The 16,753-nt window shown below is 40.5% G+C and overlaps 1 protein-coding gene and 1 long non-coding RNA gene across 37 annotated transcripts in view; one reads left to right on the forward strand and one right to left on the reverse strand.

Annotated features, from left to right (window-relative positions):
- Positions 1 to 16,753, reverse strand: part of LOC138743264 (follistatin-related protein 5-like) — a 795,256-nt gene that overhangs the window by 529,751 nt on the left and 248,752 nt on the right. For 26 of the 34 annotated variants that reach the window (XR_011344764.1, XM_069898295.1, XM_069898291.1 and 23 more), the window contains 6 exons: positions 14,744 to 14,949; positions 11,253 to 11,357; positions 11,063 to 11,142; positions 10,859 to 10,954; positions 6,678 to 6,765; positions 2,135 to 2,275 (listed from right to left, as the gene is read on the reverse strand). The gene's annotated coding sequence lies outside the window, so the exon portion shown is untranslated. The other 8 variants (XM_069898282.1, XM_069898293.1, XM_069898310.1 and 5 more) reach the window with 8 other exon arrangements.
- The window catches only part of LOC138743267 (uncharacterized), a 40,729-nt gene continuing 30,967 nt past the window's right edge, over positions 6,992 to 16,753 (forward strand). Inside the window, exons 1-2 of one of the 3 annotated variants that reach the window (XR_011344767.1) lie at positions 6,992 to 7,745; positions 8,255 to 8,362. This is a non-coding gene — a long non-coding RNA (uncharacterized lncRNA). Of the gene's footprint in view, positions 7,746 to 8,254; positions 8,363 to 13,977; positions 14,077 to 16,753 lie in introns of all 3 variants that reach the window. The other 2 variants (XR_011344766.1, XR_011344765.1) reach the window with 2 other exon arrangements.

Below are 16,753 nucleotides of genomic sequence, written 5' to 3' on the forward strand. Positions count from 1 at the left end.
TATCTAATTTTTTCCAAACTTAAATATGCCCATGAGTCAGTGGAAGTTCAGTGGAAGTTCATCTTTCCACTTCATTAAAACACTTCATCTGGCTATCAGCTTACTGAAAGCTACAACCTTCTCTTGAGATACAAAGATATAGTCAGTTCGCAAATAAAGCCAAACAAGGCAATTAAAGGGCATGGCTCTATTTTAGTCTTAAAAATCATTGATAAAGATTGAAAAGTGTTTCCCCGAAATCCTTCTAATTTGGGACATTCCCAAAACATTTGGATTAGTGAGGCCTCTAAAATTTTACACCTTTCACACAATGGATCTACATGTGCACAAAAACAAGATAATTTGTTTACACCTATGTATTCTGTGTACCATTTTAAATTGTAATAAACAATGTATAGCAGCAAATGACCAAGCATTTTATCTGAACCCGGATCCGTGCTGCTAAAAAGACATGCATGGCCACGCAAAATGGACCCTCTAGTCAAGCCAGTTCAACTGCTGCACACTAATCCCAATTATGCCTACGTTAGATTTCCAGATGGGAGCATGGACACAGTACCCCTAAGAGACCTAGCCCCACCTGCTTCACCCCCTCAGCACGCCCCCACTCAGAGTGATCTTGAGAGATTGGATGCACCACCCAACATATCTCCTCAAAGGGATGCAGTTTATTGGGTTTACCTGACCTGTGCCTTTGACCTGTGACCCCTACTAAGCATTCAAATGGCCATGCTGACACCCCCCAGTCTCATGCTGGTGATTCTGGAGCGAGTCCAGAAGTCCTACAGTCTCACAATATAGATCAGGAAATGGTACCAACACCACCAGCTTCCAAGGTCATCACTCCTGCACAGCCTCCACCTGCTCCGATAAGAAGGTCTTCTCGTGTTCGTAAAAAATCTGAGAGGCTACACTATTTGTAAACATCTCTTTATATTCTGATTATATTGATAAATGCTATCCTTCTTTTGGGTATGTCAATAAATTCTCAATGCCATTTATTTAACTGTTTTGTGTTATGCTTGCAGTAGAATTAATTTCTTGCTTGTTATTCTCAAAGTTGTTCTTTTAAACTTAACTCAACTTCTGCCCTGAGTGACTGTGGTGCATCTGTGTCATGCTGTCAATCTCTCACTATGCTTAGTCTGCACTATTGGCATTGGACGTGGATTATCTCTACCACCAAGTGCACTCCCCTTGACTATAATTGTGTACGCACCCATTATCATTCATTATTGTACTACTGAGTTTCTACTAATAAAAGCCATGATATATGTTTAACTACACTGCATTTGTTCCCTTCATTATCTGGCACATCACAAACTAAAACTGGAATGCCAGTCCTCATCTGAAAAAGTTATATTAAGATGTCATTCCCAATTATTTTTAATCTTAACCATTGAGGTTAGTCTTAAATCCAATAAATTAATGTAAATTATGCTCAGGTCACTTGTCTGACTGCTGCTGGTACCATATAACCCAGTACTACCTGTTGCATGGTTGTGTGGTTGGCGAATAAACTGGCTCCCTCACCTGGCTTGCCTGGTGTGGAGGGTGAAGGATGAAAAACAATTCCTGTCAAAGGGTGGAAGAACCTTCTCGTAGCGTCAACAGCCATGAATTAACACATGCTGTGAAATGCAGAAAGGGCATCCCTTGCATTGAAGCTTGGTCTGGCCATCCCCCAGCCTTTTTGGACCTCACCATGTGTCGAAATGGTGGGTCTGGACCTGTGCAACCCCTACACACCTAAATTCATTCATGCACACGCTGTTCCTTTGAGGAGTGGGGTATCCTCATATCAAACCACAAAAACTGACTGAAAGGAATCATTATCATCCAATGGGACAGAGAGCCAGAATTGTAAATGCATGATATTAACCCACTGTGAACAAACTGCAAATCAAAAAATATATATCAAGAATATTTGAATCTGTGATTCGAGGAAAATCTTGCAAATATCTGAAAAATGTCTATTGGAATGCTTAAATTTAACTGACACTTGTTCAAAATAAGCAAAATTCTTATGGATAAATAAATCTTTGTAACTTTTAATACCTGATCTATACTATTCCTTAAAACCTGCATCCATAATAGAAGGTGAAAAAAAGTGATTATCTGCAATAGGACTTACCAGAAAATTTCCCAAATTGATTCCATATTCTTAGTCTATTCCTCATGATCTGATTGAGAATCAGTTTAGAAAAAGATAATGGTAAAGTGGATCCCAAAAGTGCCAACGATGATGTTTTCCAAGAAAAATCCAATTCCATTTCTATCCAAGAAAAGCAACTAATTAGTTGATCAAATTTTAATAGTAAACTACGTATATTAATAGCCCAATAATGAAAGTTTATAATCACATAACAATTACAGCACAGAAACAGGCCAGTTTGGCCCTTCTAGTCCATGCTGAACACCTACTCCTACCTAGTCCCATTGACCCACACCCAGCCAATAACCTTCCACACCTCTCTCATCCAGATACCTATCCAACTTTTCCTTAAATATTAAAATTGAACACGTATCTACCACTTTGGCTGGAAGCTCATTCCACACTCCCACCACCCTCTGAGTTTTACCAGAGAAGAGTCACAGCTGTTTATTTTAAACAATCGCACGCCTCATAAAGGGGAGTGATGTCAGCGCGCCTCACAAAAGGGAGTGATGTCAGTGCACCTCACAAAAGGGAGTGATGTCAGCGCACCTCACAAAGGGGAGTGATGTCAGTGCACCTCACAAAGGGGAGTGATGTCAGCACACTTCACAAAGGGGAGTGAAGTTGGTGCACTGCAGAGTCACTGTCTCTCTGGCAACATGGGTCTGCAAACGTGGGTTTCTCCTGGGCAAAGAAGGGGAGCCCTCACCATTCTGTGCCGGCCGCTTGGAGCGGCGTTTCTGCCTGTCCAGCTGTGCGGCCGCTCAGACTGCCACGCTACACCCCCCCCCCCCAAGAATTGTTGCACGGCTGCAATGTCACAACATTGGGTATTTTAGGAGTGCGTCCCCGGTGCTTGGGAGGTGGGACAATGTCCATGTGTGCCGGCTTCAGTCTGTCTCGTGTAAAAAGTTCTGGTCAACCACCAATGTCCAATAGCATCGTAGATGTATTGTGCTGCAGCATTTTATAAGGCCCCTCATAAGGTTGCTGCAGGTGTGTAGTGTGGAATAGACATTGAACAAAGACGTAAGAAGTAGAGTCGAGAACAGCAGGAATGTGTGTAGGCAGTGATCCATGATGAGTTGCTGGAACTGAAGCCAGGGAACCCATCTTTTTTCTTAGTTCTTGTAATTCCTCTGTAACCGAGGATCTATCTTTGGCTGGAGAAGAAGTAATGTCTTCCGGTACTAGGAATGGAGCACCATAAACTGATTCTGCTGAAGAGATCTCCAGGCCATCCTTAAGTGCTGTTCTAATACCCAACAGCACCCATGATAATTCATCTGCCCACTGAGACCCATTAAGCCTTGCCCACAAGTCTTGTTTCAGATGCCAGTGGAACCATTCCATGAGCCCATTAGCCTGCCAGTGGTACGCCACAGTATGGTGTAATTGCGTACCGCAATGTCTCACCAGGTTAGCCCACAAGTTTGAAGTAGACTGAGTTCCCCTGTTAGACGTTAGATGGATTGGTACTCCTAATTGAGCAATCGAGAGAAAAGTCCGAGCACACTTTTCAGCCACGATGTTTATCATTGGTTTAGCTTCCGACCAGCAAGTAAAATGGTCACCCATTGTTAGTATATACTGTTGACCTCTGGACATGGGCAGCGAGCCCACAATGTTTATGTGTAGACAATGAAAACTTTGAGTCATTGGTGGAAATTGTTGTACTCGGGTGTGCCGTTGGACCTTAACTGCCTGGCAGGATAGGCATGTTCGGGCCCAGTGAGTGACCTGCTTCCTTAAGCTATGCCAGATATATTTTGAGGACATAAGCTTGACAGTTGTGTGGACAGATGAATGGGACAGGTGAATGTGGTCGAAACGTTTCCTCTGTTAAGACAGTTGGATGATTGGTCATAGGTGGCCAGTTAAAGTATCACCAAGTATGTTCAGCTGGTCAGGGCCCAATGGAATGTCGGCTGAGAGCAGGTCTGTAATAGCTTTACAGAAAGCTTGTACCTCTTGGTCCTCTTGTTGAGCTATTGCAAGAGCCTGGAAATCCAGCCCTCTTGAAATTGCATTGACCTCTGTCCTGGACAATGCATGAGCTACAGCATTGTCTTTAATGGACAAATGCCGCACATCAGAGGTAAATTTAAAAATATGGGCTAGATGCCTCTGTTGACACACCGATGAGTGATCCATAATCTTAGCAAGGGCAAACAATAGAGGCTTATGGTCAGTAAACTCAGTAAAATGCCTGCCCTCAAGAAAATATCTGAAATGTTTGATGGCCAGATAAAGCGCTAACAACTCCCAGTCAAAAAATGCTGTCCTTTAATTTGGGCGGGTGTAGGTGGTGGCTGAAAAATGCTAGGGTTTGCCAGTGACCACTGATTTTCTGTTCTAGGACCATCTCCACGGCGATGTCCGATGAGTCTGACGTGAGTGCAAGTGGGGCATGCATATGGGGGTAGGCCAACGTGGTTACCTTTGAAAGTGCCTCTTTAGCCTTGTCAAAAGCTTCTGTGGCCATTGTAGTCCAGAGCAGCTTTTTAGGTTTGCCAATGAGGTTGTGGAACAAGGGCTTCATGATCCTGGCAGTTGCTGGGTTGAACCTGTCAGGAATTTTTGTAGCGCTTTAACTGTAGTGGGCTTTGGGAAGGCCCAAATGACTGATACTTTGTGTGGAAGTGGGATTGCGCCTGCTTTTGAAATCCTGTGTCCCAAAAAGTCAATTGTGTGTTTGCCAAATGCACACTTTGCAAAGTTGATAGAAAGGCCAAAATCCCAAAGTTTCTGGAACAATTGTCGCAGACGTTGTCTGTACTCTTGTGGTGACTTGGTGGCCACTAAGTTGTGATTGAGGTAGATGAAAAGGAACGGCAAATCTCTTGTGATGTGTGTCCATTAGACTTTGGATCATCTGAGTTGCGTTCTTAAGGCTAAAAGGCATCCTCAGAAACTCAAATAAGCCAAATGGAATACTAATAATAGCTGTTTTAGGGATGTCCTCTGGGTGGACAGGGATTTATTGATAACCTTTAACTAAGTCTACCTTCAAGAAGATACGTTCGCTCTGTAGGTTGGCAGCAAAATCTTGAATGTGTGGTATTGGAAATACAGTTGCAGTTGCGCTGTTGAGGCATCGGTAATCTCCACATGGTTTTAGGCCATGAGATGCTTTGGGCACCATATGGAGTGGTGATACCCAAGGACTATTGGACCTTCGGATGATTCCTAGTTCTTCCATAGTTTTGAACTCTGTTTTGGACAGGGGGAAGTCTGCATGCCTTGAAATGTAGGGGAGGGTCAGTAGTGGTTATGTAGTGCTGAACTCCATGACTTGGAGAGACTAAATTGAAATCACGTGTAAGCTCGCAAAATCATATGTGGCGAGTGTTTGCACACGTACCAGTATTGCCAACGGATGACTGAAGAAAGTGGGCATGTACCATATCATAGTACCATTAGCTTGAGACACTCGAGATTCCCGCTCGTAAGATGGCGGGAAGATACTGAGCTGAGCTCTGGTGTCGACTAGCAGTTTGCATCTCATGCACTGATGCAACAGGATGGTCTGGTCACCAACCGCCGAGGCATCAGTGGTGGTTGGGGTTGTCATTTCCCTGGGAGTCAACCACATAACTGCACGGTGGCACATAGCAGCACGCATTCCTGCCCCACTTTCTGTCATAGAAACACCACTCACTGTTCTTTTTCTTCCCTGTAGAACAGGCGTCTGCATTGACGACTGTCCAAGGTGACCTGTTGAAACTTTGCCACGGGAGGCTGCAGTACCCTGTGAAGTCTGTCTGCCTCCCTCGCCACTTTCTTTGGTTTGGAGAAGTCAGCAGAAGAGAGCAGCACGGCGATGTCACGAGGGAGCCGTTCCAAGAAGGCTGCCTTGAACATTAAGCAGTTTAAATGGCTGTTTGCTTACACAAGCATTTTATTCATCAGTTCTGATGGCCTTCTGACCCCAGATCATCAAGGTGGAGTAAGTGTGTGCTTCTTTCCAGGTCAGTTATGCCACAAGTCACAATGAGGTATGCCTTAAAAGCTCCGTATTGATCCTCCTCGGGAAGGTTGTTGATAAAATCATCTACCTTGGCAGCAGATGCTTCATCTAATGAGGCGACTACATGCCAGAATTTGGTGGCTTCATTTATGTTCCTAATGTAGAACTGAGCCTCTGTCTGCTGGAACCATGGACGTGGTCTGTGAGGCCAGAAGGTGGGGAGTTTCACAGTCACCGCATGCAGTGCAGAAGTGGCATCCATTCTGCAGGCTTTCACATGATGCTTCACTGTTGGGGCTCAAAAGACGTTGATCACCCATCGGGGATCACCAGTTTAGTGGGACTAACTGCAGAGCTCAAGAAACAAAGCTTATCAGAGAAGAGTCAACTACCAACTGTTTTTTTATTTTAAAACAATCGCGCGCCTCACAAACAGGAGTAATGTCAGTGTGCTTCATAAAGTGGACTGATGTCAGCATGCCTTACAATGAGGAGTGATGTCAGCACACTTCATAAAGGGGAGTAATACCTCACTATTTGTACACTAACCTCCCTCAATGTCCTAGGGAATATCTTGTCAGTGTACATTCTCCATTCCTTACTATTTTCTGGTTTTATTTATTTGTGGTTGTTTTCCCTGCAATATACAAGAAGAAATAATCAAATCTAATAAGTCAAAAAATGATTGGGAATAAAAATTGGTAAAGCTTGAAAAATATATCAAAATTTAGGTGAAATATTCATTTTAATCAAATGAATGCATCCAATTATTGTAATTGAAAGTGGAAACCATCCAGATAGGGACACTGTAATCTGATTAAATAATGCTACAAAACGTTCTTTCAAAAGCTATTTTTTAATTGTTTTGTCAATGCCACAAATACAAAGCTGGTGTTAAATGCAGTCTACCTCACAATATCAAGTGAAGTACACTAGCTTGAATGCAAAACAAAATATCTGCTCCAAACATATTTATACTTAACATAGATATATGCTAACACCTTGACAATCATTGCGTTAAAGAGGGTTATTTCATCATATTTTTGCTATTGAGGACTTAAACCAAAACCAATAAGCTTTCTGAATTCATTGACTTACCTCCATCTTTCTGACTCAATATCATTTCTGGAGTCTCTAAAAAAAAATCCATATATCTATTTGAGCTTGATTATGTAGTTTGAATGCCATTCATGATTTTTTTGGTTTAATTACTTATTTGTAGGCTAAATTGACTAAACCGTCTTTCCTTTGCATTATTTATTCTTACCATTATGAAGCCAGCCTATTTCTTTGATACTAGTGATCAAGTGGGTAACCAAGAAATTTGTCTCCAGGTGACATCACAAAGGAACCAGGACACAATCACAGAGCAGACAAGATAGTTGTCAAATGTGTGCCAAGGCCCTACCCACTTGAGTAGTTATATCATCACTTGGCCATGTTCACTGATGTAATCAAATACTATACCATCAGTGCTGTCCCTGATCCAATTTGAGAGCATAGCTAATGGAATTAGAGATTTTACAATCTCCTTTGAGTAAGGAAATGAATTCTATTCCCTGAAACACAACGGAGATTCATAAGCATTAATTGAAGAATGAAGAAGAATATCAAATGGTGAGATCATTGGGGCATTACTTAAAGGTTGTTTCTGAGGGAATGATCCATTATTTGAAATCATGGTCCTTTCAACCATTCCCAAATTAACAGTACAGGTTAGGTACTCAACAAAGATTACATTATTCTGTTTCATCAGTCCCTTGCAGGCAGATATAACAGAGATTAGATGAACTGTAAAGCTCTCTATAAATTGCTTTATGAAACAAATCCACTTCAAATACAGAGCATGTGTAAATTCAGTGACAGCCACCTCTCCCACTCGATCAAAAGATATGCAACAGCTTAGCTTGAACATGGTGCGAACATACAAATATGAGGTGCAAACTATATTTGATGTTGACAAAATATTGGTGATGATTTCGCAATTCCAGCTCTGACATTTTAGATTCATTTTGTCTTAAGTTGATTTACTTTGGTTAAGTGTTTTGAATAAGCATCTTTAAACATAATTTGTTTTTGTTTATTTGGAAACTATTTTTACCTGTACTCCTACTAAATTGTTCCAGCAAAGGATGAGGCTCTTGGTAGCTGTTAGGGAACTTGGGTGTCGCTAACTGCACCTTACCCCATAAAAATTGGTGCCAATCACAGTAGATTTCTTCAGCTTTACATAGGTAAGAGGAATGGTTTCATCTTTGCTTTGATAATGAAGTTTCTGGTTCAGCCATATATACCCTCAAAATGCAGTGGCTTCCCCTTAAACCTAATTGGTATGGTGATGACTCTTGTATTTCTTGACATCTTAATACAACATGTTTTTTAAAGTAATTAAAAACAGGTCATGAAGCCATAAAGTTAATCTCTAATCATCCTGGGATGATTTCTGATGTCTTCAAATAATGCAGTGTTATGAAGTTGAAATTGCACTTTGGATTGAATGAAAAACAATCATGAATATTGCAAGAGAAAGAGGGTTGTATTAGAAGTGTGTGCAATACTGTACTAGTTGGACTTCAGCCTGTAATTTTGATCATCAGAGAAAAGTGACTGCACTGAATAGGATATGGTGGAGATTTATGAGTCTATTGCCAGGACTGTAAATTTGTAGTCATGAGGAAACTCTGGATAAATTAGGGTTGCTTTCTCCAGATCAGAGGGTGGCGGGAGAAACTCACCTGAGGTACATGAACTGATATTGAGGCTTGACATGATAATTCAGAAGAAACTATTTCTTTGAGCAGATGAGTTAAAAAAAAAAACTGAGGACATGGAGTGAAAATAATTTGGAGCAGTCTGATGAATATTTCATTCTGAGGAAACGAAGGGTATTGAATTTACTCTCTGAAGGATAGAGGCTCATCTTATTTAGAGTACTTGGAGGTGTCCCCAAAGAGATATGAATGGCAGGCCATAGCCCTAGCACTGAAAATGGGTCTAGACTGAGTAACTATTTTTGAACTAGCATGGACAAGGTGGGCTGAGTAGCTTCCTTCCAGGTATAAACTTTTATGATGCTGTAGTTTTCAGAGGTTTGACATGACATCAGAAACCCTGGCAAATTTCTACAAATGTGTAGTAGAACGTTTGCTGACTGGCTGCATCACAGTCTAGCACGGGGACACCAATACCTTTGAGCGTAAAGCCCTGCAAAAGGTAGTGGACACAGCCATGGCATCAGAGGCAAAATCCTTCCCCACGATTGCTTAAAGTGGGATGTGAGTGGGAAGGGAAGGTTGAGAATCACTGCTCTAGACTCAATTGTTACTGAATTATTTTGCTTGAGAAAAATTGCCATTGGCCCATTTCCTTTGGAGTTATGAAACTGCACATAAGTCGATTAGGTACAATTAAAACAGAAGATTTCAAACTTTTTATTTCCACCCATATCCCACCCTAAGTCTCTTCTCTTTGGCTTGGCTTCGCGGACGAAGATTTATGGAGGGGTAATGTCCACGTCAGCTGAAGGCTCGTTTGTGGCTGACAAATCCGATGCGGGACAGGCAGACACGGTTGCAGCGGTTGCAAGGGAAAATTGGTGGGTTGGGGTTGGGTGTTGGGTTTTTCCTCCTTTGTCTTTTGTCAGTGAGGTGGGCTCTGCGGTCTTCTTCAAAGGAGGTTGCTGCCCGCCGAACTGTGAGGCACCAAGATGCACGGTTTGAGGCGATATCAGCCCACTGGCGGTGGTCAATGGGGCAGGCACCAAGAGATTTCTTTAGGCAGTCCTTGTACCTCTTCTTTGGTGCACCTCTGTCTCGGTGGCCAGTGGAGAGCTCACCATATAACACGATCTTGGGAAGGCGATGGTCCTCCATTCTGGAGACGTGACCTACCCAGCGCAGTTGGATCTTCAGCAGCGTGGATTCGATGCTGTCGGCCTCTGCCATCTCGAGTACTTCGATGTACCACCCTAAGTAATGCCTTACTAATCACAGAGCACCGATGGCATAGGGAATACTTAAAGTGATATGTGAGTGGAAAGAAAAAGGAAATGCGCCATCAGAGAGCAGCAGCAATCATCAAGGATCCACAACATCCAGCCACACTCTGTTCTCCCGCTGCTACCATCATAAAAGAGGTATAGGTGCCAGAATACTTGCCCCGTCAGGTTCAGGAACAGCTCTTACCCCTCCACCATTAGAGTCCTCAATCAGGGACTCATTTAAGGACTCTTACATTTGCACTTTATTGTTTTCTTCTATATTGCACAGTTTGTTTACATGTGTACATTGTGTACAGTTTGCTTAGTAATTCTGCCTCACCTGCAGGAAAAAAAAATCTCAGGGTTGTATATGATGTCATGTATGTACTCTGACAATAAATCTGAAATCAAAATTGCCTGTTTCACATTACCTTACTATCAAAAGTTTCATCCTTATGTAAGTTGTAAATTATGGTAAGAATGAGGAATGCTAATAATATCAAGAAAATGAATCATGAAAAAAGCCTTTTCTGATAACAGCTGGGAAATAGTGGGTGCCAAGACAACATCCCACAAGGGGATTTGAACATACGTAGCATCTGAAATCCAGGTCATTAACAGTTCAAACTGTTTACAATTATTTGTCAGTAACATAACTATTGAAACTCAAAAGTTGGGTTTGAAATTAGTAAATTATGCTGATTCATTCTACGAGTAATTGGCATTAGTTTCATAAAGACGAAGAGTTTACCGTTTGTTAGTTGATGTAGAAATGGAGGATGAAGCCTTTCTTCAAGTAGACTTCCTTCAGGGTTGATGCAAATATATGAGGCACTTTGCTTAGATACTGAAATACAGTAAAATCCCAGTTATGCAGAATTCAAGCAACTGGCAAAAACAAATTGCAAAAAATAAATGGATAAAAAAATGCAAGTTTAAAATTGATTTGCCTCACCGTTAGTTCTCCATTCATACACATGCCATCTCAAACAACCAGGAAATTAACTTATCCAGCATCTACCAGTTCCTGTGGAACTTTTACCAAAGTAAAATGAAACAAGTAAAATGGGTTATACACAAGCTAAATAACTTTAAACAAATAATTTTCATATTTTAACTTATAAACAGTGAGCAAATTTTGCAACCTTCATTTATTCTGCAAACATGGCCTTGATTGTGAGGGAAATATTCCACAGGTACCCATGTATTTCCTGATGTTTCTCCATGTACTGGTAGCTTCTTAATGATTTCTGCTGGAACACATTAAATTGAGGTCAGCTTTTGTGATTTCCTTAATCCCTTACAGTATATACTTAGAATGGAGAATCCACATGGACAATCTCCATCAAATAAGGCCTGAAGCAGAGAGACAAGATGCACAGCATTAGTGCTGTTATGTAAGACTAAGTTGCAAGACAACAGGGAAATAAGGACATACAGATTGGGACAAATGGGATTGAACCTCATAGGTCAGCATGGATGTGATGGGCTGAAAGACTCCTGTGTCGTGATAGGTAACTTATTCATTGATATCAATGGAGGGGAGTAGTTGTGATCGATTAAGGTAGGTTACAGTATGTTTTTTTAAATTTTTTAAACATTGTGGGTTACAAGTGAGTGAGTACAATTATGTTCTTTTACTTATTTTTGAATTAAAATTATTTATAAATATATATTGGTTTTTAATGTTTTAAAAGTGTGGTGGTACACTACTGGCCTACTGCAGGGGGCAACCTCTGTACCTGCAGGAGTGTAAGGGGACAGGAGAATACCTGGCCGGCTGTCAATCAGTCGACCTGAATGGATCAAGCCCCACCTGGTCGGGTGTCAATCACCCTCCGGGATATAAGCCTGTGCCGGCTTCCTGAGGCCTCACTCAGAGTTGCTGCAGCCATAGCCAGGCTGGCTCTGTGGAAGTCTTTGTGCATTAAAGCCTGTTGTACAGTTTTTACCTTGTGTGTGTCTGATTCTGTCTAACAGCGCATCACAGAAAGTTTCTGACAAAAAAAAATTGACATCATTAGAGAAAAGAACAGGAGTATTTCTACATGTTTTGAGCATAGTTGTTTGATTCTGTTCTCCACATTCTACCATCTCTGTATGGTGCTCCTATAGTTGGGAAAACTTGATCACATACAAGACTTGCAATGGTGCATAGAGTGGACCTCTCACTGTGTTCCCAGTGGGGGAGCTGCACTAAGTAGGTCTGAACTTTCTTCAGAGGTCAATGTTTGTGGTTCGCTGCTAATTGCTAATCCTATCGCAGAAGTCTGTATGGATGCATTCAGGGAACCATTTCAACAAAGGTGTAATTAATTTGTCCAAAAAAAATCCATTGATCAAGTATAGAACTGGATGTCCGAACTGCTTCATTGGAGGGTTAACAAACAAAATGTGGCATTCAGCCAGAAACCGAGATTCAGCATGGAGTCCAATCCCCAACATTCAGACTGGAGAACCTGTTCACAAATTTTACACAATTCACAAGGTGCAAGATGCAAGTGTGTATTCATTTGAATGAAGGTGATGGGACTGTCAGGAATACATAAAGAGTACGAGTTATTTCAGTGTTTACCAAAAAAAATTAAGTTTTCCTAAATATTTTAGATGATTTAATTTTTAATTGATTGTCTTTTATTTACTTGCTCAGAGCTTGGAAAAGCCTGAGATCTATAATAGAAGACAAAAGTGAGATTGTGTCATTCAAAGCAGTTCATGACTGGGGCATGTTCTGGCTCACTCATGTGAGTTGATCATGTCAGAGGAAGCTTGCGGTGGTAGGGCCAGTTCAAAATGAAGGCCTCATCGGTGGAGGGAGAGGGCAGTGGGCCCCACTCAACAAAATCTGGGCTGCAGTGACCAGCTGCTAATCATTGGTCAACAATGCACGCTTTAAGAAGCAAGGTAAATCAATAAATAGAGCTCAGAGACTTGGTCTAATTTTGATAACTTCATGCTCATAGTTACAGGTGCCTTTAATTCTTCTTCTTGAGCTAATGATACAATATTAGTCAAAAAAAGAATGTTAAAAATAAAAAAATTTAAAAAAAAAAAAAAAAAAAAAAAAAAAAAAAAAAAAAAAAAAAAAAAGAAATTAGAAGATAGCCTGAGAATACAGCAATGGTACACAAAAATGAATAATTGTATTCCATTGGAAAAAAATTAACATATAATTTAAGAAATAACATCACAGTATTTGAACAAATTTGGGAACCGTACATGGAACACAACAGAGAAGTCCTACCACAGACCTCCACCACCTAAAATGACAGAAGGAGAAGAAGACAAAATGAACTGACCAGTATGTAAAAGTAGATGACACAATTTTCTTGATTATTTTCATTATGTGATGTCATTGTTTAATGGGTTTAATGTATCGTATATGTTGAACGTTGAGTGGGTGGGGAGGGGGGGTGAAGGAGGGAGGGAAGGAAAAGGGGAGAAAATGACACTGTGTATATTCAAGAGGGAAATGTTTGTGTGTATTTTGGTCAGTGTGGTTCATAGTGTAAAAAACTTAAAAAAATTAAAGAAAAAAAATTATTAAAAAAAAAAAAAAAAAAAAAAAAAAAAAAAAAAAAAAAAAAAAAAAAGAATGTTGATCCTCTCTTGTGACTTCAACGAGCTGAAAGTGAAAGAATTTAAATAGCACCCCTTCTGTTACCTGTGTCATTCCCACAGATCTTCCTATAAAGTAGCATTAATTCAGTGACTTGATTTGTGTTTGACTGACCAATGTGGAGGGTGTTGACCACTTTAATCTTTCAATAAAAGAGAAAATATTGATCTTTGGATTAGTATTGAGGGTGATGCCTAAGGAGTTAAAAAGTCTGGTAAGATTTTTTTTCCTTTTTATTTTCTATTTGTCAGACCTGAGGGGATTTCTAAATCTTGTTCCTTGGAGATGATGAGTTGTTCTTTGCAGAAAATCTTGCTTATGGCCTGCCCTTGTTTCTACAGTATTTTGTGGTAGGTAAATTTTGAAGTGGGTCCATTTGAACTTCTGGTTGATGGTGGCCTTCAACATTTTGTTGGTGAAGGGGAACAGTGATGGAATTGCCATTGTATCTAATAGGTATGACAGATAGATTAGAGAAGGCCACTGCCTGGCCCTTTCTGAGCATATATGCACCTCCACATTTTCCAATGAGTTATAAAAGGAATTGAAATCTGTGCAATAATCAATGGAAATCCCTAGATTTTACTATATGGTGGAAGAAAATTTGTTGCTGAAGAAGATACAGTCTTTTGGACCAATACCCTAACAAACTCCATTTTTGTTTGCAGTTTTATTTAGATTTTAGTATCAATGCCTCAGAGTAAATATGAGAAAGAAAAATACCATATTGTTTTAGAATCAGAGTATATTAACCCATTTTATTTCTTCCAATGTTCAAATTTCATTCCCTGCCAATCCCTTCTGTTTCTTTTCTCATAACAAAGCTTGGTTGTCTCTTTGCAATCCCCTTTGTGAGAGGAGTAACTGCCTGCTATTTCTGCTCACCTTCATGATCAAGGAAACAATAGCCACTTTCCAGTGGCCAGAACACCCGATTGTAAAGCTGCCTATTCTACCCCAATGTGGTTGTCGGGTGGCCACCTGAAAGTGGAGAACCCAGCCAGGAGGAGCACTTACCTAGCCCTCCGGCTCGGAGAATCCCCCGTTGCACCTGAAAGCAGCTGTGGGACTATGGCCACAGTCCACAGGAGCCGGCGTTCGCTCAGACGCAGCCCTCCATCAGCCGGCACGTTCAGATGACGGAAAGGCGGCTCTCCGCAGCCACCTGAATGTCCCAGCCGCGTCTGCCGGCGCATAATTTGCGTCCAAGCACCTGAAAGCAGCTAAAGCAAAGAAAACTTGTGAGCTGGCTTCAAGAACAGTGCAATCATACATTTTGTCTTGTATTAGGGGGACAGAATCCCTTAATTAGATTGTTCAGGACAGCTTGATCTCACTTAGACATGCAAAATATTCGCTTGGATTCCAGAAATTATATGGGCCATGAGAAGGATTGTTAATCATCCTTTTGAGCAAAGTACAAGATATTTAAGCTGTTGTGAAGGCAATCACTGTCACCTCACTTCTGGATTTCAGCTCTTTCAGTCCATGTTTGAATCAAGGTTGGAGAGAGATTTGGAGCTGAGTAAATGTAACAAAACTTAAACTAGACATTTGTGAGCATGCTATTGGTGAGTTTGTCTTTCTTGAGAGCACAGCCAACAATGTGGCCAATTCTGTATTTAATGATTTAATGCCTCTGCCTTCTGCATAATTCTCTTGTTCATTTCTGTATTTATTTCACTGTTCATGGCATAGCTTTAACAAGACAGCAAACAATCTATCCCTCCCAATGTTAAAAAGAAAGTTTTGTATTTGTGTAATACACAGAAGTGCTGGCGGAACTTAACAGGTCATGCTGCATCCATGGAAAGCAATAGGCAATCAATGATTTGAGCCTCAAACCTTCACCGGGAATGCCAAGATTGGAGTATTTTCCCAAATCAATTCTGAAATTATAGATCGACGTGTTTTATCAGTTTGTTCTGAAGCTTTTTCAATGCCATGGAAGCTTCTCTTGATATGATGCAAAACACATTGAGATTTGCTCATGTGAGGGTGTTGTCTGTTGTCTCAACTGGGAGTGATCCGTTTAATTTGTGATCTTTCGGTTATCCAGTTCTGCTTCAGTAATAATGAACACTTTTGGGTTTCATGTGAAACTTAGTGAAGCATATGATGCTATAATGATGGATCTTTTTATTGTAGTCACTTAAAATTACTGCAGGCAAAATGGAATTTCTTGCTTGCCTAAATAGTAATTGTATTTCACAAGAACTTTATCCCTGGGTTGCAATGACATCGACTTGAATTTTGTGCTTTTTTTCATCTGAATTTGCATTCATGTTATTTTCTTTACTCCCTGTAGGCATTGGGGTATAGCTGGAAGATGCTAAAAAAAATTAGTGCCATAATAAATGTTCTTAATGCTGAATCTGTTGTCCTTCTGTAATTTTGTAAAAAGCAATCGTTTTTTGCTTCCATGATTCCATCATATAAATCTGATCACTTTACGCCAGAATGTAGGTAGTGAAGTGGGACTTTGCAATGTATGAAAGATAAGTTGGTAGCAAGGATCCTGAAGTTTTCAACCCTGACTGAACTGATGTATGTTAATGTACAACCTCACTGTTTGTTCAACACCAAACGACATTAAAAAGGTGATCAAGTATTAGAATAATGACCTTCATTAATCATTAATGTACAATTAACAATTTCCATAATTGAACATTGACTGTCATCAAATATGCGATCACCTGAATGAATAAATGATATTCACACTAACAATAACTTATGGTCCATTGTATAACCCTGACATTTGCATTGATTCCTGTAGGTTTGGGCATGTTAGCTCATAAGTATGCAGTATATGCATCAATGAATTCATGTTCTACCAAATAATCTATCCCTGTAAAACTTATCAGTTGTTTGGCATTTGCAATATCTTGATAACATTAAATATATATAACCATATAACCATTTACGGAGCAGAAACAGGCCACATTGGCCTTTCGAGTCCGCACCGATTCACTGAGTTTGTGCGCCCTCTTCAGGCAATGGTCCCAATGGGTTTGGCCCTCGAATTCC

Source organism: Narcine bancroftii, chromosome 9 (genome assembly GCF_036971445.1).
Source record: "Narcine bancroftii isolate sNarBan1 chromosome 9, sNarBan1.hap1, whole genome shotgun sequence".
Lineage (NCBI taxonomy): Eukaryota > Metazoa > Chordata > Chondrichthyes > Torpediniformes > Narcinidae > Narcine > Narcine bancroftii.